Source organism: Leucoraja erinacea, chromosome 23 (assembly GCF_028641065.1).
Source record: "Leucoraja erinacea ecotype New England chromosome 23, Leri_hhj_1, whole genome shotgun sequence".
Taxonomy (NCBI): Eukaryota; Metazoa; Chordata; class Chondrichthyes; order Rajiformes; family Rajidae; genus Leucoraja; species Leucoraja erinaceus.
In genome coordinates this window covers 17528844-17551375 of record NC_073399.1, presented here as the reverse complement: position 1 = coordinate 17551375, position 22532 = coordinate 17528844, and the positions used below count along the sequence as shown (strand labels likewise).

The 22532-nt window shown below is 44.3% G+C and overlaps 1 protein-coding gene across 1 annotated transcript in view; it reads left to right on the top strand.

The window, feature by feature from the left end:
* bahcc1b (BAH domain and coiled-coil containing 1b) overlaps positions 1-22532 on the top strand; it is a 275740-nt gene that overhangs the window by 38077 nt on the left and 215131 nt on the right.

Genomic DNA, 22532 nt, shown 5'->3' with positions numbered 1-22532 from the left:
AGTTGAGCTGCATTTAGCGCTGGATTGAGCTGTAATTACTATTCACAGGGCCCACGGCTGAAGCCTCCGAAGCCTCGTGTGTGTGTGAGTGTGCGCGTGAGTGTGCACATGCACACACGGCCGGCAAAAACATTGTTTCCCCCCTGTTCCCCCGGTTTTCCCCCCCCCCCCATATTTTGATAGCGATTTCTGTGCCTGATCTTACACACTAGGTAATTTGTCCGGATTAAAGGAGGGACTAGAGATAACCAGTTGCTGGAAAAACAGTGGTGGACCTGTATTGAGAATTCAAATTCTGCCAGATTTGCATTCTTGGGTCTAACATTTTCCAATTAAAAATTCTCAAAAGATACTCTGCACTCGGGACTTAAAGCATTCCTGCCTGTTGAAATGTAGTTAAAAAGGAAGATGTTCGATGAGACTGTGTCGCAATTGGCAATGGAGGGGAAGCAGCTGTGGTTATTTTCCCTTGTCCATTCCATGGGTGAGTGAAACAATGAAACTGTTGTAACATGGGCCTCCAGTGGTTCACCATCCCAAGATTTTCCCCCATGTTGTTAGGAAGTCTATTCATGCCCGTCTGGCAATGTCCTCCTTTTTCGCAACCAGTGAACAGGTCCTATTCGTTAACCAAAACGCAGAGTGCTGGAGTAACTCATCGGGGCAGCCAGCATCGCTAGAGAACATTTCAGGTCGAGAACCTTCCGACCAGAAACCTTACCTATCCATGTCCTTCAGAGATGCTGCCGGACCCGCTGAGTTGCCCCAGTGTTTTGCTCAAGATTCCAGAATCCGTAGTTCCTTGACTGTCCTATCCCGCAGCATGATCTAGACTAGGTTGTAGTTCAGGGGGAATTTGCCGATTTGTTCTGGAGCAGTTCCCAGCAGTCCCCAGCAGTTCTGGAGCAGTTGCAAGTTAAGTCATATTTAGAATAATTTTGTGAAGCGTGAATAATTGACTCTCCTCCACTTCCTCCCAACATTATGGAGATCCCAGTACTCAGCCTGGGTGGGAAAGTTCATCTGGAAAGTATTTCCAGATAATATATTTCTCACTGTGTGTAAAACTCGAGGAATTTTGTTTTGCTTTAACTGTCTTTAGACTTTCAATATTCAGCGTGGAAATAGGCTCTTCAGCCTACTGAGTTCACACCGACCAGAAATCATCTCATACACCATCACTATCCTACCCATTTACAATTTACAGAAGCCAATTAACCTACAAACCTGTACGTATCGAATGTGGGAGGAAACCGGAGCACCCGGAGAAAACCCACGCAGGTCACAGGGTGAAGGTACAAACTCCATACAGACGGCACCCGTAGTCAGGATCCAACCCAGGTCTTTGGCGCTGAAAGGCAGCAACTCTACCACTGTGCCACCCCCAAACTGCAAACCAAAAGAGTGTATAACTTTAGCAAACACAGGAAGCTGGTTACCCTGTGTTTGTGTGACATTTATCTGTAGGATCCAGTGTAGGCTGATCGTAATTTAAAATAAAGTGGGAGGATCGGTGTTGAACTAAATAAAGATTGCACTATGATGTAGACACAAGGAACTGCAGGTGTTGGAACCTGGCATAGAACACAACGTGGTGGAACACCTCAGTGGGTCAGGCAGCAAGTCTGCAAGTGTATGGATAGGCGATGTGGCAGGTCGTGACCCTTCTTCAGGCTCGTGCATTTGTGTCTGCAACAACTGTGATGCTATTTGTTGCAGAGTGCATGAAGTTTGTACTCAAAATGCATCCAGTCTGTATCCAACAACACTTTCCAATCATGAAACGCACTTAATGTCATAAAATGGCCCAAGATGTCTAAATTCAGACAGCAAGTGTGTGAACCAAATACTGTCTTTGTGGACCAGTAACTGGAGGGAAAGTTGATATTTTGAATACTTTGATCAAGCTCGGCAGCCATTTTATTTGGTCATGGTCTTCTCTGCCTTCTGGGGACATTTTATTACATTTAATGTACATTTTCTCTGCATCCATATGCCTATCTAAAAGTCTAATGAATGCCACTAACATGTATGTTAAAAGTAAACCAATTTGATGTGAACATACTGAGATTAAGAAGCAATTTCTCGATCTCAATGATAAGGTAGTGTTATTAGAATATCTATTTTGTCGGAATGCTTTTGTACAAGAGGAGCTACCAAGATATAGAAATAGAGTTTTATGGAATGCAAAGTTCTCTTCAATAGGCAATGAAAAAGTAAGTATTATCAGCTGAAGAACTAAAAATACCCAAACTTAATTACATATTATTACACAAACATTGATTAACTGGAGTAGCTGGAGTAGCTGATGGTAATATTGGTTTGATAGAACAGATATGAAACAACTGACTTGTTTGAAGGAAACGTTAATGCTTGTTCAACTATATTTGTAGAGCCATTAATAGTAATAATTTACAGAAGGGTGGCACAGCTGGTTTATTGGCGTTGCTGCCTTATTGTGCCAGAGATCTAAGTTTGATCCTGAATTCGGGTATTGTCTGTGTGGAGTTTGCGCGTTCTCCCTGTGATTACGTGGGTTTCCTCTGGGTCTTTTGGTTTCATCCCACATCCCAAAGACGTGCAGTTTGTAGGTTAATTGGCCTCTTTAAAATTGCCCTTTGTGTGCAGGGAGTGGACGCGAAATTGGGATAACATAGGACTAGTGTGAACAGGTGATCGATAGTCCGCACAGAACTCAGTGGGCCGAAGGGCTACTTTCCATGCTGTATCCAGACTAATCAAAACTAAACTAAAAATGAAGTCAGAGTAATGACTGTCCCGGCATCCATTATATTCAAAGCAAGACAAATGTTGATAAACTCATTCATTTTCCAAACATTCTTTGAATTATAATTTTATTTTATGGCATCTAGTTTCAGATGTCCTTGAAGGGTCGTAAGCAAGAGATGATGCAGTTTCAAACATGTTACTAATTAGTATTTTACGAACGTGCACTTAATTGATTTAATTTGTGGTCTTTACCGCTTTAATAACAACTTGTGGCACTGACATCCCTATTACAAATGGCATGCCGTGCTGCAGTAATTATGGACCAGGGGCTGGGTAACAGTTATGAAATGCATACAGTAGAACGAGGCTCCTGAATAAAGTGCAAATCCGAAACCTTTATGTATTAATGAATATTACGATTCTAGTTGAAAGGGACTGGGCTGGTTAAAACAGGTGTTCCTGATGAATTTTTAATTCTTCCTAAATCTTCAGGGATGTGCCTGGAATAGAAAGGGCCCACATTCTTAATTTAACATGGCAGAGAAATCAATAATATGCCATTCATTTGCTAATTTATTTTGCCCCTTATGTAGTATATATTTTGGAAATCGCCCAGTGTGACTAAAAGTTATTCAGTTGCATTCTGTGGCAGTCTAATGTCGTCATTCCATTTCAATATGTGTGAGACAGATTGTAATTGTAACTGTACAGTGTCACACCCAATGGGAGCAGCATTGACAACAAGCAGTTAACGAACAAAGATGGGGTGTGACTTTCCCATAATTTATTTTGTAGGCAGGACTTTAGAGATGTGTAGAGGCTGGTTTACACCGAAGATAGACACAAAGTGCTAGAGTAACTCAACGGATCAGCCAGCATCTGCGGAGAAAAAGGGTGGGGGAGTGCCCTTCTTCAGACTGAATGTAGAAGGGGTGGGGGAATGGACTGGAGTTTGGAAAAGGATGGGTGTCGTTTTGGGTCGAGTCCCTTCTTGATGATTGTGGAAGGTTCAATATAGGACAAAATATGAATTCCAGAACCTCAGACAAACTCACTGATATGCATCTTTCTGTCTTTCAACCCCCCTCTACTACCCCCCCCCCCCCCCCCCCCCCCCCATGTAAAGCTGAATTAGAATCAAATGCTGAAGCTGTTGGTGATTTTTTTTTTTTTAAATCATGAATTTGTGAAATAATTTTGGCATGAGCTTGATAATTGAACTCCGAAGCTGTATGTATTCTGGATGCGAACATTTTATTGTATCCTGTTACCTTGGACATGGTGACTTACGCCAGGCTGATGTTCCCCTCTCACCCAACAAAACTGACTTTAGTACAGGTTATAGCTTAGTATTTTGGCAATCATGGCATGCATACAGCCTATGGATCATAGCAATAGTTGATGCATCTAGTCTGTAGTATGGACAAATTGTGATGAGAAAACCAATAATGACATTTTAAAATACATTTGGACAGGCATATGGGCAGGAAAGGTTTAGAGGGCCACGACCAAACACAGACAGGTGGGACCAATGTAGATGGAGCACCTTGGTCGGTGTGGGCAAATTGTGCTGAAGGGCTAGTTTCTGTGCTATATGACTCTGACTAATGCAGATAGCTGAGAACAATTGGGGAGGTAGAGGGAGAGAAAACACGGGGTCCTTTTGTTGATGAGGTTACATATTCCATGAAGAATAAGGAATAAAAATGTTGTAAAATTTAAGCGGAAAAATTGCCACTGTTTCTCAGCTGGAGTTCATGTTGACAAGGTACAGGAGCAGAATTAGGCCGTTCAGCCCATCGAGTCCACTCTGTCTTTTGTTCGTAGCTGAATTATTTCACCCTCTCCACCCTATTCTCCTGTCCTCTTCCCATAACCCTTGACATCTTTGCTCATCATGAACCTATCGAGAATCCCCGCTTTAATGTCCATGCTGAGTTTGTCGAAAACCATTGATGTTCAGCCATAATCATACTTTCTGTGGCGAGTCGTGACTTTCCGTTAATTGTTGATGTTGAATGGCTATTATATCAGATAAACGCCCAAATGAAAACAAATGTTTTGCATAAAAACCTGGTGCGTGGTTTTAGGATCGTATCCTCAGTGGTTGGGGAGCAGGGAACTTACACTGGGATTTCGGGACGAGGGAGTCTAGTGGCATTTACATCTTCCCATTTTTCTCTCAAAAACCGCAAGATGAAGGCTGGGAAAACAGGTTAAATATTTCAACTGTTTAGAAGACAATACAGCAAATCAGGCTATGCTGTTCTTGAGAAAGCGAAACTCACCTGTCTTTTCTTGGCATAGTTCTGTGTCATACGGCAGGCTAACATCAGCCAAGCATTGCTGGCAGCCTGGGGTCAGTTTACTTGGATAGAAATGAACTCTGAATAGTGAGCAATCATTTCCCAGCCCAAACCTGACAAAACAGATCGCACATAATTGCTGTTTCTTTATCGTCCAAGTTCAAAGGTGTAGTTTGCGCAATTAAGTGAGTACAAACGCGCAGGATTTGACACCTGCAGTGCTGGAGAGAAGAATAATATTAAAAAGCGGCGTACCTAAATGCCCTGTTATCAAAAGACGTTTCCCATGAACTGACACAGGTCTGAAGAAGGGCCTCGACCTGAAATGTCATCCATTCCTTCTATCCAGAGATGCTGCTTGTCCCAGCTGAGTTACTCCAGCATTATGTGTCTTTGGTGTAAACTAACATCTGCAGTTCCTTTCTACACAGTTCAACACAAATCTTTATCAGAAGTTTTTGAATGATTTTCTCTGTTATATACATAACAACAGCAGTGTTGTAGGGTCAAGGAAACAAGCCTTTCGGCCCAACTTGATCATTCTGACCGAGATGCCCCGTCCACAATAGTTCCTCCTACCCGCGTTTGGCCCATAGGTCAGTACATGAGACAATAAACAATAGTCCTGACCTGAACCGCCCATCCATGTCCTCTGCCTCCTGACCCGTTGAGTTACACCAGCACTTTATGTAATTTCAATCTAGCGATCGACCCCAGAGTTCTCAACGGTTTCCTGCTGTGCTCTTACACGTTTTATTTTGTGGGTAGTGATGATTGAGGAAGTGAGCAAACACTTTGCTTCTCTCCCTCGGTGTTCACCTCTGTCATGTCAGCTGGGAGAGACACAAAGTGCTGGAGTAACTCAGCGGGTCAGGCAGCATCTCTGGAGAGGAAGGAAGGGCGACAAAGTCTAAGGATGGGTCCCGACTTAAAAGGTCCCGACCCATCCTTTTTCTCCAAGGATGCTGCCTGACTCACTGAGTTACTCCGGCACTTTGTGTCTACCTTTGGTAGAAACCAGCATCTGCAGTTCTTTCCAGTACATTTTGGGAGCTGGGAGAAAAGGACTGTCCAGTCCCTTTGTCTACCTGGCTCTTTAGACTCCAATCTTGGCAGCATCGCTGCTCGGGTAAAGTTAAGCTACTTGTGCTCATCTCCTGAAATGAAGCGCCGTTGTACACAGCCATATCCACTGCCATGCATTGCTCCTTATATCCAAATACCAGGCAAATCAGTCAGCTTTGGAGTAACTCAGTGGGTCAGGCAGCATCTCTGGAGAAAATGAATGGGTGATGTTTCGGCTCGCAAGCCTTCTTCAGACTGAGAGAAACTAGAGGTGTGACAAGGTTCAGAACAAATCTTGAGCCGGCACCAATGGCCAAAGAAAGGTGGAGATCACAATGGTTCATTGTTGGCTGTGGAAGAAGTGATAGAAGCAGTGAAACTAGCAGGATGACTGGGGTAGGAGAGAGACGGGGAGAGAGAGAGAGAGAGGGGATGCAATGTTTACTTGAAGTTAGAGAAATCAATATTCACACCGCTGGTTTGTCAGCTGCCCAAGCGAAATATGAGGTGCTGTTCCTCCAACTTGTGTTTGGCCTCACTCTGATTATGGAGGAGGCCCAGGACATGTCAGAAAGGTCGGTATGGGTCGGGGAGTTAAAATGTTTGGCAACCAGGAGATCATTTAGTCCAAGGTGGACTGAGCGTAGGTGTTGAGTCCACTCTGCGCTTGGCCGTGCCGATATATAGGAAATCCACACTGAGGGGTGGCACGGCGGCTGAGTTGCTGCCTTGCAGCACCAGAGACCCATGTTCGATCCTGACTACGGGTGCTTGTCTGTACGGAGTGTGTACATTCTCCCTGTGACCGCGTGGATTTTCCCCGGGTGCTCCAATTTCCTCCCACACTCCAAAGACGTACAGGTTTGTAGGTAATTGGCTTCTGTTAATTGTAATTGTCCCGAGTATGTGTAGGATAGGGCTAGTGTACTAGATGATCCCTGGTCAGCGCGGACTCGGTGGGCCAAAGAGCCTGTTTCCACAAGTTCAAACAACGGATAGAGTCGATGTGGTTGGAGGAGGTGTGGTCCACACCAATAGAGGCTGGGCCCCCTTGCAGCACATGTTTAATGCACGTTTTCATGCGACGTGGAATTTCTAGCCACAAAGAGACCCTGAGATGCAGCGAAAGAGAAAGCATTTTTGTCTGCATTGCTCACCAGCTCTGGAGCAGTACAGTGCTTCTCTCCACTCGAAACAAAGAGAGGATTGACGATGCTTGGTGAAGTGCCATTTGTTGTGCACTGTTTTCTCCAATGCTTAACGCCCATTGTGTACACTGTGGGTTGAGGCATAGTCTAATAGTTGTGTACAGCACGAGGAAGGTTGGATGAACTGTAGGCTTTTGAATTTGGAGAGAGGGAATCCCTTTGCTGCTGTGTTTCCAAACCACAATGTTAATCTCACTCAAACAATATTGATCTTTGATAAGTCTTAGAACAATCCCATCATGGACAGGGCAGGCACAGATCTAAGGTAAAGCTGAGAGAGAAAGCATGCTCCTCAAAGTTTTTTTTCCCCAGTTAATCCATTGCTTCTCTCTGTTGGAATAGAACTAAGGTTAAAAACGAAGGACCCCCCCCCCCCCCCCCCCCCTTCCCTGTGTCCCCCTTGAACTCGCATGCATTTTTCCCCGCCTTCCCTCTTCGACTAATATTCCGTCCTCGGGCTTCACAATTCACACCTCTTCTTTCCTTATCTCAGATCTTTTGTATTTGCATTTCTGGTCTTTGTCCAACCAGCTGACTATCAACCCCCCCCCTCACCTGTATCCACCTAACACTGGTGAGTCTTCATCTTGCTCCTCCTTCTCTCTTCCAGCTTCCCTCAAGAAGGGAAGCATTTAACGGGGCAACCATGAACCGTCTTCCTTCTCCTTGCCTGACCATCTTCATCAGTTATAGGAGCAGAATTAGGCCATTCGGCCCATCAAGTCTACTCTGCCATTCAATCATACTTAAACTATCATTCCCTCTGAGTCCCATTCTCCTGCCTTCTCCCGATAATCCCTGACGCCCGTACTAATCAAGAATCTACCAATCTCCACCGTAAATAATATCCATTAACATGGCTGCCACAGTCGTCTGTGATTCACCATCCTCTGACTAAAGAAATTCCTCCTCATCTCCTTTCTAAAGGTACGTCCTTTTATTCTGATGGTATGGCCTCTGGTCCTAGACTCTTCAACCTTTGTGCCCCGGGAATGCCTCCTCCAGCCGACCTTGAGGGTGTGGAAGGTAAGACCCATGGTTTTTCTTACCGGCCCTTGCAATCAATGGGTGTTGTGGGGATAAGTGGAGCAGTTGATGCCTGGGTGCGTGGAGTGAGTTTGGCCGATTGGTGCCGAGAGGAAAGAAGATGTACAAAATCATGAGAGGAATAGATCGGGTAGATGCGCAGAGTCTCTTGCCCAGTGTATGGGAATCGAGAACCAGAGGACATAGGTTTAAGGTGAGGGGGAAGATTTAATATGAACCTGAGGGGTAACCTTTTCATGCAAAGAGTGGTGGGTGTATGGAACGAGCTGCTGGAGGAGGTAGTTGAGGCAACTTTTAAGAAGCATTTAGATGGGTACATGGATAAGACGGGTGTAGAGGCGTGTAGGTCAAATGCAAGCAGATGGGACTAGTGTCGATGGGACAGGTTAGCCAGTGTGGGCAAGTTGGTCCGAAGGGCCTGTTTTCACGTTGTAAGACTATGACTCCAAGATGGCTGTTGTGGAAGATGCTTAGACGAGAGCTGTGAGCTTGGGCTCAGGTACTCTGGTGCGGAGAAGTTGTGTGGAAAGCCCCGAAGGAGAGCAGATGAGAACACATCTGAGCGGATCTGCCCGAGTCAGGCTCTCGGCATCAGCTGGGATCTGCTTAGGGAGTCCCCCTACCGTGCTATTAAAACCTGGTTGAACTGAGAGTGCCCGAGGACAGGTGTGCTTTACAACCGCGTGATCCAACTTCTTCCAGCTATGCCAGAGCAGTACAAGTGTATGAGAGCTGACATGGAAAACAATGAGTCTATGTTGCAATTTGCAACAGGAGGCATCCAGTTGTACATCCACAATGGCGTTTTCTGGTCCGTGAACCATCATAATCAGGTTCCTCTGCAGGAATAGTGCTGAAGAAAACAACCCAGGCCTCGGTAGTCTCCAGGGGCGTGTCTGATATCGGGTGTGACACCATGGGATGTGTCTGACACCATCTGCTGTAACAATTGGGGGATTGAGTCTAATTACTTGACCTGCTGCTGGAGGAGTTGTTGTGGCTCTTGCCGATAGGTGATTTGCGAATATACGGAGGAAAGAGTTTGTGCAGTATACTTGGGCTGTCGGAGGTGTGCGGGTGACGGCAAATTTGCATATTGTAAGCTTAATGTAGGAGATTGCTGTACATGATCCGAAATACAAAGGTTGCTCTCCCACCATTAGTAATTTGCCTTCGATTCACTGACGCACAATTCAAAGTGCCAAACGCTACCCGGAACTGATATCAGCCATAACCTTTGTACTTTATTTATCTTGTGCCGTAGTACAATAGGGCGGCATGGTGGCCCTACATCATCAGCGACCTGGGTTCGATCCCGACTACAGGTGCTGTCTTTATGTAGATTTTACGTTTTCCCCGTGATCATGTGAGTTTTCCCCGGGTGCTCCAGTTTCCTTTCACGCTCCAAAGACGTACAGGTTTGTAGGTTAATTGGCTTTGGTAAAAATAATAAATTGTGCCAAGTGCATAAGGTAGTGCTAGTATATGATGATCACTGGTCGGCGCGGACTTGGTGGATCGAACGGCCTGTTTCCGCGCTGTATGTCTAAACTAAAACTAAAGTATTAGACCTTCAGTTATAAAGGGAGATGATGGTATTTGTTTGCATAAAACTGGGAGCACCAAATTTAAAGCACATTTGATTGGAGACCACTAATGGCATTTTCCACAGTCAGCATTTTGGGAATCTTGTGTGAAGAACTGGCTTAGCAAAAGTCCATCTACACGTCACACTGCCTTGGCATAATCAAGGACAAGTCCTCCCCCCTCCCCCCCCCCCCCCCCCCCCCCCCCCCATCGGGCAAGAGGCCATACATTGCCATACATTGCTTGCTGTCGACTATCACCCATATGTAGGAGTCGAATTAAGCAAAGATTTAAGTTGGGCGATGCATATTAGTCAAGTGTCCAACAAAGCAAATAGAACTCTCTGCCTACTCAAAATAAATGTTCACGCATGTTGTACATCCGTCAAAGAGAATGCCTACAAGTCCTTTGTCAGGCTCAAATTAGTGTATTGTGGAGCCGTATGGGATCCTTTCAACAACTGTAACATCACCCTGGAGAAAGTACAACGCCGAGCAGCCCGCTTTGTATGTAATGACTAATCAAGCATGAATCAAGCATGAATAATATGCTGACTTCTCTCGGATGGGATACCTAGATTGCCGCAGAATCTGGCTAAGACTTATTGCAATTTACAAGGAGATTCACAAAATCACGCCATCAAATCTCCCGTCATCCCAGAGCACCAACTGCCATGAAACAAGACAAAATAATGGTCCCTACATCTTCAACTGGCTAAATTTTAATAAACCTTGCTACCAATATTCCCTTGACCCATGGACGATAAGGGAATGGAATGTTACCACCCAACACACGTGCTGCTCCCGATGTTAAGTCATTTAAAAAGGGGATTGAGCAACTAGATCTCCTCAACTTGGTCAAAAAGGCCCACTTCAAAATGTAATCACTACTCTACTCACTTCGACCAGCGCGAGATAACCACTGATGAGGTGTTTGCGCAGTAATCAACCAGAACCAGAGGCACAGAAGTGTCAAAACGCGCACCTCCAGATTCAGGAGCAGTTTCTTCCCAGCTGTTTTCAGACAACTGAACCATCCTATCACCAAGTAGAGAGCGGTCCTGAGATACTATCTACCACATGGAAGACCCGAGGACTATGTTTAATCAGACATTATTGGACTGTAACTTGCACTGAACGTTATTCCCTTTATCATGTATCTGTGCACTGTGGACAGCTCTATTGTAATCATGTAGAGTCTTTGCGTGACTGATTAGCACGCAACAAAAAGCTTTTCATTGTACCTCAGTACACGTGACGATAAACTAAACTAAACTAAGTGGCAGGAAAATAGCAAGAACAGCCCTAAAAAACATATTTCATATGTTCAGAAATCACAGAGCCATGTAGAAGATATTAATGCTAGTACTCTTTCCATTTAACTAACTTAATACAGAGCTCGATTAACTGGAACATCCACAGCCAGAACTGACGCATATTCAATACGACAAGAAAGCATTTTGTATTAAGTAGCAAAATAGTAAAAATCGTTAACCTTTACCAGTATATGGCTAGACCTTCATTCACAGCTGCACACAGTGAAATGCCAAGGATGTGGACTATTTTACTGTTCAATACTGTTCCTCTTTCATTGCCACTCAGTCATACGTTCGAACAGTAAAGTAATGCACAGCATTACTAGGCATTGTTCATAGGTTGTGCAGATCTGCACTAGCCTTCAGACTTGGTAAGGCAGCGCCTTTACCACCTCAGGCAATTGAGGAAATTCAGAGTGTCTCCGAGGATCCTCCAGTGCTTCTACGAAGCGGCGGTGGAAAGGATCTTGTCCGGGAACATTACCATCTGGTTTGGGAATTGCTCTGCCAAGGACAAGAAGGCTCTGCAGAGAGTAGTGCGTTCAGCCGAACGCACTATGGGAACTTCACTCATCCCCTGCAGGAACTATACAACAGGAGGTGCAACTCCAGAGCAAATAAAATCATGGGAGACCCCTTCCACCCCTGCAACGGACTGTTCCAGCTGCTACGGTCAGGCAAACGCCTCCGTTGCCATGCGGTGAGAACGGAGAGGTTGAGAAGGAGTTTCTTCCCAGAGGCTATTCGGACTGTAAACGCCTATCTCACCAGGGACTAACTCTACTGAACGTTTTTCCTTCCATTATTTATTATGTAAAAGAATATGTGTGTTATGATTGTGTTTATAATTTGTTTGGTTGTTTTGTTGTTTGTCTTTTGCACAAAGGTCCGCGAGCATTGCCACTTTCATTTCACTGCACATCTCGTATGTGTATGTGACAAATAAACTTGACTTGACTTTTCTTGACTTGGTCTCGGATAACCTCATTGCAAATGCTTGTATCATGCCACTAATTTAGTGTTTAGTTTAGAGGTGCCGTTAGGAAAGGGGTCCTTTGGCACACAGGTCCGCACCAACCATTTCTGCACATTAACGGTGCCCTACACACACACACTAGGGACAATTTTGCATTTACACCAATCCAATTAGTCTACAAACTTGTACGCCTTTGGAATGTGGGACGAAACGGAAGATCTCGGAGAAAACACGCGCAGGTTACGTGGAGAACATACAAACTCTGTAATGACGAGCACCCATAGTCAGTATCAAACCCGGGTCTCTGGCGCTGTAAGGCAGCAACTCTACTCCTGAGCCACCATTAATAATCTGCAGCTTTTTTTAACACCACACTAATTGTGGGATAATGTAGCAATAAGAAAAACGAGGCCTACTTCATCAAAGAAAATGATATAAGTAAATTGGTGACAAATATATTTTTGTAGGCACAAATCTTTGGTGCTGTTTTATTGTGCCTGAAATGTTTTAATGAATGAAAACAGTGGTTGAGAACTGAGCATGGAGCTATGATCGTATTGGCATCTCTTCCATTGTAATTGCTTCAGGAAATAATATTGAGTTGATTAATATCACATCATTGACATTACAAAAAAAAAAAATCAAATTACATTTCACACAAGGAATGTGCCCGCCACAAACATTTGATAATGAAGAAATAAGCTTTTGATTCAATGGCAATTTGAATGTACAATGCGGTTACAATCACACATACATATTTACAACAGAATGGAGACTATAATGACTTTCACAAACTGGGAGCAGTTCAGGCCAATGAAACGTACAGATAAATATTTGCATCGTTTCTTTTTTTACTTTTTCGAATGAACTCTTCCAGAGAAAGTACCAACGAATCAAGTGTCTACTTTCAGTAAATAGACTATAATTATACGAGGCACCAAAATGCACAACCTGGGGGGAAGCAACATTTTCAACTACCTATAAATGTCATGTTCACAGGGACCATGGTAGTAAACATCTAAACTTCAGTAATTAGCAGAGTCAGATTCTAAAATGTTGTCCTTGGGAGAACTATATAAAAAAAAATGCTGCCTGTCAAAAGGTGTCACCGAGCTGTGTTTTATGCTGTCTCCTTATTAGACATAAATAATGCTGTACTGTGGTGGAGGATATATTGGAAAGCATCAGATATTACTATTGCACGCCTGTTTAACAGAGAAATAGGACAGGATATTACTGCAGGGGCTATCCTTTCTTGATTCACCACCTTCAATTTACTAGCTTTAGTGGCTCGGTAACAATTGTCCTTTAAAGATCTCACTGGGGCATCCCTTTCCCATCTTTATATTTACTTTCTAAAGGACTTGGGACAGCACAGTCTGCATAGAGTTTGCACCTTCTCCCCCCCTCACTGCGCGGGTTTTCTCCGGGTGCTCCGATTTCCTCCCACACTCCAAATACGTAGAGATTTGTAGGTTAATTGACTTTGGTAACGATTATAAATTGTTCCTAGTGTGTAGGACAGTGCTAATGTACGGGGTGATCGCTGGTCGGCACGATCTCGGTGGGCCGAAGGGCCTGTTTCTGCTCAGTATCTCTAAACTAAAGTAAAAAGGGATGATCCCATTTAAAAATAAAGGGTAAGCTTTCAGCAACCTTGCTAATGATAAGCATGGTGCCATATTTAGTCCTGAAAGAGATAACATGACTCGTGTTATCAAGTATTAGGAAATATCAGACCTGCCAGCAGCAGGAAATCTCAGGGTGTCACTTTACATTTTGTTATGACAGTGTACAAGTGTCCAACTGAGCTGCAAACTCAGGATGGCAGAAACGCCACTTCAGTTCTCTTAGAAACATAGAAGCATAGAAAACAATTGCAGGAGTAGACAATTTGGCCCTCCGAGCCTGCACCACCATTCAGTATGATCATGGCTGATCATCCAAACTCAGTGCCCCGTTCCTGCTTTCTCCCCATATCCCTTTTTCATTAACCCTAAGAGTTAAATCTAACTCTCTCTTGAAAACATTCAGTGAATTGACCTCCACTGCCTTCTGTGGCAGAGAATTCCACAGATTCAGAACTCTCTGGGTGAAGACGTTTTTCCTCATCTCAGTCTTGAATGACCTACCCCATATTCTTAAACTGTGATCCCTGGTTCTGGACTCCCCCAACACTGGGAATATTTTTTCCTGCATCTAGCCTGTCCAGTCCCTTAAGAATTTTATATGTTCCAATATCTTCCAAGATATTTGGCTCGGCCTAGGTTCAAGTCTGGTGTTCTGCAACTTGCCCTTTAACATTCCCTTCTGGGTTTGCTTGAAACTTTATAAATTCTCCCAATGCAGAGGCTGACTAGTGGGACCCTCCTTCCCAGGGCTGGAAGGGTAAGTACATACATGAGGAGAGGGAAAGGCCCTATTGCTCTCCTTCCAGTCAGTGCAATCTGTGACCAGACTTCATGCAATGCATGGGTTCCAGTTACCATCCAGACTCCATCTCTCTCCCTCTCCCTGCGCCATCCAAATACCAAAAAGTCCATATATTGTTCCTTTTCTGACCATGCCTTTCATTAATAAAACAGCTGTCTGTCTCAAGAAGTGTCGAGCGTGTTAGAATCATAGAAACAAACAAAATAGGTGCAGGAGGAGGCCATTTGGCCCTTCGAGCCTCACCGCCATTCATTGTGATCAGGGCTGACCATCCACAATCGTGCCTGCCATCTCCCCATATCCCTTGATTCTGCTAGACCCTAGAGCTCTATCTAACTCTCTTTTAAATTCATCCAGTGAATTGGCCTCTGCTGCCTTCTGTGGCAGAGAATTCCACAAATGTCGAATTTGTCAAATGTCCTGAACAGAACAATGAAATTCTTACATGCCGCAGCACAACATAATGTAGTCATAGAGTGATATAGTGTGGGAACAGGCACTTCAGCCCAACTTGTCCACACAGGCCATATTATCATGTAAACATAGTACTCTGTAAAAAATATAATAAACAGTGTGTGTGTACGTACATGTATATGTGTGTGTGTGTGTGTGTATATATATGTGTGTGTGTGTATATTCATAGATATAGAGATAGATATAGATAGATAGACATGTGTGTGTGTGTGTGTGTATGTATATGTGTATGTATAGTGTGTGTGTATGTATATGTGTGTGTGTGTATGTGTGTGTGTGTATATATAGTGTGTGTGTATATATATGTGTGTGTGTGTGTGTATATATATATATACACACACACACATGCACACACATCTATATATGTTTGTATATGTGCGTGTGTGTGTATACATATATATATATATATATATATATATATATATATAGTACACACACGCACGCACATATATACAAACATGTATATATAGACACATACATACCCACACATAGACCAAACAAACAATAATAGTGCTAAAAAACAAAACCAATGCCCTGAGTCTATATAGTTCAGAGTTTATTTGGAGGTTGTAGTGTTTACTAGTCTAATAGCTTTAGGGAAACAAGTTGAACATTAATGATGAACACAGTACGAAATGCTGATTGCAGAAGTGATTTCCAAATTCCTACCCTTATTTGGATGTGTAAGTTTTCCCTATCTTCACTCCTGAATACCTTTGTGCTAATTTTTATATTGTGGCTCCTTGACCAACGAGCAGAAAAGATTTATGTTGATTCTTCAATCCTCTCGAATATCAAATATTTAGATCAATTCTCTCCCCCCAATCTTTCTAAAACCCAGGAAATAAGATCTGAGTGTGTTAACTTTGATATCACTTTAGTTTAACCCTTGCAATCCATATACAGTATCACTGGTATATACACTCTGCTCCTTCCAAGGCCAACATATTCTATCTGAGATTTGGTGCCCATGTGGCACGGTGGCACAGCGGTAGAGATGCTGCCTTACAGCGCCAGAGACCTGTGTTCGATCCTGACTACGGGTGCTGGCTGTATGGAGTTTGTATGTTCTCCTCATGACCGCTTCTCCAGATGCTGCGGTTTCTACCAATACTACAAAGACGTACAGGTTTGTAGGTTAATTGGATTTGGTAAAAATTGTAAATTGTCCCTAGCGTGTGCAGGGATCGATGGTCGGCGCAGACTCAGTGGGCCGAAGGGCCTTTTTCAGTGCTGTATCACTAAACTATTTGCGCACAGTACTCCAGTTGAATGCTAACTGGAGTGTTATTTAGCTGCAGCACAATGTGAAAGCCCTAGTATTCCAGTCCTCCACATATACATGCACCCTTTATCCTTATTGATTATTAGCTGAGTCATGCCATGATATTTTATTGATCTCTGTAAATGATCTCAAATCCACTTGCAGCTTCTACTCTTGCTTATTTTTCACCATTTAGAGGATGCAGAGACTGATCAAGGCTGCTTCAACAGCACTTCCCAAACCCACCGAATGCATTGCTTAAAAAAAAAAACACGAGTGCATCTAGCACAAGGGAACACCACCACAGGATACTTCCCCTCCTGGTTACACACATCCTGGCTTAGAAATCCTTTGTAGTTTCTTCATCTTGGCTGGGTTTAGATCCTAGAAACTTTTACTCGAATACCCGGAAAACATTTCAAGCAGTGAAGTTTAAGAAAGAAACGCAGATGCTGGAAAAATCAAAGGTAGACAGAAATGCTGGAGAAACTCAGCGGGTGAGGCAGCATCAATGGAGTGAAGAGCTTAAACAGTGATTTAAGAAGGCAGCTCACTGCTGCTATCTTATGGGCAATTAGGGTTGGGAAATATAAGCGGGCATTGCCAGCAATGGAAATTATAGGTTTTGCCCCAAAATAGAGAACAGGTTACTTTTCTGTACTCTTCTGGTTCAAACATAGATGACCTTACATTTGCCTACGTTAAAATGCAGTTTCACATTTCTGTTCTCTTCACTTATTGATAGCTGTTCATCCTTTGATCTAAGCTGCATCCATTGACACCCACCCTCAAGGCATGGAGACACTAGAGTAAAGGCTTTTCTAAACCACCATGAGAATCATTTGTAGTAAAGGTGGGAGGGATCTTAATGAACTCGTTAATCAGTATATGCGTCTGATAGTTTCACTTCTCTGTGGGAGGTTTGATGTTACCTGCTTGGGGAAAAACTTTCAATGGGGACATATTGCTGTTCAACTTTGTAATGAGTGAACCATAAAAATAATTCACCCTACAATGAGCCAGCATACTTGAATCCATTGGATTCCAATATGAATTTGAGGTGGCACAGTGGTGCAGCAGTAAAGTTGCTGCCTTATAGAACTAGAGACATGGATTCGATCCTGATTATGGGTGTCTGTCTGTACAGAGTTTGTACGTTCTCCCCGTGACAGCATGAGGCTACTCCGGTTTCTTCCCACACTCCAAAGACGTACGGGTTTGTAGGCTAATTGGCTTCGATAAAAATGGTAAATTGCCCCTAGTGTGTGTAGGATAGTGCTCGTGTACGGGATGATCGCTGGTTGGTGTGGATTCGCTGGCCCGAAGAGCTTGTTTCTGCGCTGTATCTCCAAAGTCTAAAAGGCAACTCTTTTGAGTAGGAAAGAACTGTAGTTGCAGGTTTACACTGAAGATAGACACAAAAAGCTTGGGGTAACTCAGTGGAACAGACAGCATCTCTGGGGAGAAGGAATGTGTGACGTTTCGGGTTGAGACCCTTCTTCTCTTGGGTGCCTGATGTCGAGCAAATTGTTAGAACTCTGCAATATTTATTATCTATTCTTTAATTTGAGGCAAAGAGTTTTTGTAGAGTGTAGCTTTAACACTGTGGTGTTATGGTTAATTCCTTACGTCACATGCTCGGTAAAGGCAAAGGGTTAAGATAATGGCAGAGTGAATGTTCTAGGATTGGTGCAGCTTCCTCCACTGTTCTGTAGCCATTATCTGCTCCCAATCCATCTTGATAAGGAAGCTGAGTGTGACTTCTGGCTGGTTAATCAACCACTGAGAGGATTATGGGCAACTGATAGAAATCAGGAATCTGAATCTTAGCAGTGCTGTCTTAACTCTGCTTGATTTGGATCCTAAAACAATTCTGGCAATGCTGCTGAAGGAAGGAAAGACTTGCAGTGGCCATTGCAAGAATCGAAGGTACACAAAAATGCTGGAGAAACTCAGCGGGTGCAGCAGCATCTATGGAGCGAAGGAAATAGGCAACGTTTCGGGCCAAAACCCTTCTTCAGACTTCTTCAGGTTGCAAGAATCGAACCTGGAACCTTTGAGTTCTGTGCCTGAGGACTGGAAAATTGCAAGTCCTTGCTCAATAAAGGGCGTGGGGATAGACCCAGTAACTATTGATCAATCAGCTTAACCTTGGTGGAGGGGAAAGTTTGAAAAACAATAACCAGGGCCAGAAGTAGCAGTTGCTTTGGGCAGTCTGGACAGCCACAGACCCACACTACCCTGACCATGCTCTCATTCCATTCCGACCATTGGGAAGAAGGTGCAGGAGCCCGAAAACCATGACCAGCAGGTTCAAGAATTGCTTCTTCCCAACATCAGGCTCTAGAACACTACATAACTCTAACCTTTAGACTTTTAGACTTTAGAGATACAGTGTGGAAGCAGGCCGTTCGGCCCACCGAATTTGCGCCGGCCAGCGATCACCTTGTACATTGATGCTATCCCTCACACTTGAGACAATTTACAATTTACAGAAGACAATTAACCTATAAACCTGTATGTGCTTGGTGTGTGGGAGGAAACCGGAGCACCTGGAGAAAATCCCAAATGGTCACAGGGAGTACATACAAACTCCATATAGACAGCACCTATAGTCAGGATCGAACCCGGTTCTCTGGCGCCGTAAGGCAGCAACTCCACCTCTGCGCCACTGTGCCGACCTGTGACATCAGCAGAAAATGATTTTTTTTGGGACAGTGTATTTGGTTGCACAAAGGACATTTTTGTTTTGTACTAGTATCACCGTTATAAGTTTGTTTAATTTTTTGGGGGTTATTATATTTGTCTGTGTGGGTTGTGCTTACAGGCCTGTTCAGCTGCTGCAACTAAAAATGTCATAGTTCTGTTGTCAGTTCAGATGACAATTAAACATTCTTGACTCTAATCAAAGAAAATTGACATGATTTGCTAATTGTCTAATTAATCTGAAGGAGTACTTGATGGAGATGGAAAAAGGGTTGATGAGGGAAATGTGGTCCATGTGGTATGTATGGATTTGCAAAAAAAAAACCAAAACAAACATTTGATAAATTCAAGATTGAAGACTGGAATAAATGAACAAAAACACTCAATCCTGAGAAAATACTCTACAGGTCAAGCACTGTCTATGGAAGGGAAAGATGCAAGTCATCAATTTGGGGGGGGGGGGGGGGAAATACCCCGTGTCAGGACAGGGAGGGAAGAGGAAGGTCAGCCCATATGTAGTTTAGTTGACTTCAGTTTAGACACGCACACCCACACCCACACCACCCCCCCCCCGTACGCCATTGGAGTATGGGAGGCAATCGAAGAGCTTGGAGGAAACCCATGCAGGTCACGATGAGCACGCACAAACTACGTACAGACAAGCACCCATAGTCAGGATCTAACCCGGGTCTCTGGCGCTGTAAGGCAGTAGATCTACCGCTGCATCACCGTGCCACCCAATCTATAGTTTTATGAAAGGGATTGGATGGGGGAGTGATAATTGGGGCCAGATGTGGAGGGGATGTTGGGCAGATGGGAATAAACCTGGGACGGTTGACTAAAGGATGTTACGTGTTAGTTGGAACCAGATGTGAGAAAGGATGAACTGAAACTAAGTCGGGGAGGGGATGGCAAAGACAAACATAGGAGGAAGAAAGTGCATAACTGCAGAGGCTGGTTTGCACAGTAGATATGCACAAAATGCTGGATTAACCCAGCGGATCAGGCAGCATCTCTGGAGAAAAGGAATAGGTGACATTTTGGTCGAAACCCTTCATCAGACTGGCAAAGGAGGAAGAAAACTAGGTGGACGGACAAGTGTATGTGTGAGGAGAACGTGTGCAAATTTCTTCGCTGTACCTTGGTACACGTGACAATAAACTAAACTCAAACACAAGGTTGGAAAATATGTTCGGACCGTCGGGGTTGCAAACGATCAAAGCACAATATGAGACATGGAATGAAGGGGGCTGTAGCATGAATAGAAAATTAACCAAGTAACAAGAAATGGAGAAGTAGTGAGAGATTGTTACCCAGACCATGGCATGGTGGCGCAGCGGTAGAGTTGCTGCCTTAAGGGCCTGTCCCACTAAGGGCGTCATTTGCACGTCAATACACGACATCCTAAAAATTGGTTGGCGTGGCGTGATGAGCACATGGCGTTTGATGAGGTGCGGTGGCGTATGCAGTGACGTGCGGCACCCCAGGATTTTGGAATGCTCAAAATACTCGCTCGCCATCTGCGTGACGTATCCCTTGCGCACGCTGACGTACTGATGGCGTACGTGTAGAATGTGGTGATGCATGGATACGCACGGTGATGCACGAACATTGCCTATGCTAATTTATTATCAACGTCCGTAACCATTAGCCGCCCATACGCCGTCGGCACGCCATTTGAGCGCCGCACCACATGAGCACCCGGGTATAAAGCGCGCGTAGTTTTTCACTGGGAGAATCCTTGCCACGGAGATCAGACTAAGTACGAACGACATCGCAAACGGCTCCCAAAAGAAGCAGGGCCCCTCGAGCACTTGGCGGGCGACTGTCGTACTGCTAGACGATTTTCACGTGACAGTGACGCGCCCAAGTGGGACAGGCCCTTTCCAGCGCTTGCAGCACCCGAGACCCGAGTTCAATCCTGACCACTAGTGCTGTCTGTACGAAGTTTGTACGTTCTCCCTGTGACCCCGTTGGTTTCCCCTCCACGCTCCAAAGACATACAGGTTTGTAGGTTAATTGGCTTGTGTTTGTATACTTGGTATAAGTGTAAATTGTCCCTTGTATGTGGACTTGTGTTAATGTGCGGGTATCGCTGGTCGGTGCAGACACGGGGCCCATTCCCGTGCTGTATCTCTAAACTAAGCTACGCTAAACTAAACCAGAGGGAAATATATAATGGCATTCCCCAGGGACCAGTACTAGTTTTCCCAATGTTTTTGATGACTCGGACTTGGGTGAACAGGACACAGTTTCCAAATCGGCTGATGATTCAAAACATGAAGGAGTCATCTGAGAAAATGAGTATAGAGATACACTGGGGTGGCACAGTAGAGCATCGGCAGAGTTGCTGCCTTACAGAGCAAGAGACCCAGCTTCAATCCTGACTGCGGGTGCTGTCTGCATGGAGTTTGTACATTCTCCCTGTGACCGCGTGGGTTTTCCCCGGGTGCTCCAGTTTCCTCCCACACTCCAAAGACGTGCAGGTTTTTTTGTATGTTAATTGACTTCTGTAAAATTGTCCCTGGGATCGCTGGTCGGCGTGGACTGTGTGGGCCTGAAGGGCCTTTTTCCGCGTTGCATCTCTAAACTAAACATAAACTAATCTAAAATATGGAGAGGCAGGTGGGACGAGAAGCGTAGGGAACAGATGAAATTTAAGATGAGCCGGTAAGTGAGCCAGGCTGGCTGGGTCTTTGTCCTGCGTGTGAATGTCCTGCGAGTCTGTGTCCTGTGTGTGGACATGCTCTAATATTTGAGAGGCCTACAGTACATGTTGCACATTCCTCCGCGTGGCTGGGCTCCATTTCACTATCCGGTATCACTGGCTCGCTTTCTCTCTCTCGCCCATAGACAGTGAACTGATGCATCCCACCACAGTGCCAGCAGACACTAACCAGCCAATGTGCCCAGGTCTGCAGCATTTACATTCCGTGGAAAATGGCAAATGGACGTAAGAAGTGGCAGGGCTGAATTCCTTCATGACTTTTACCCGTTGACCCTTCTCCCTCATTTATAACCACTTGCAGTCTTGCAGCAAAATGATAATTGCTTAAATTTTTCAATAAAAGCATCTGGTGTGTTAGCGCCTACTCAGCTTCCTCGGATAGAGAAGATACTGTCTGACAAATGTTAGATACAATGAGGTTCTGCTGGGGGCCCAAAGGCAAGCTTCCCACGAACATTCTTAAAATATTGCATGGTTGTAAAAGCTGGCTGATGCGTTTTAGAGTACAAGTTTAGCCCGAGGCCACATGAAGAATGGACGTCTGAATATGGCAAAACACATTCTTCCCCTGTGTATCCATGCTGAAACCAAGCCAGCAAAAGTGGGACATATGATACAAGCTACACTTCACTTTAAGCATTAACCATGTAGCTTCCACTGCCACAGTGCATCACAAGATGACCTATTCTTAAA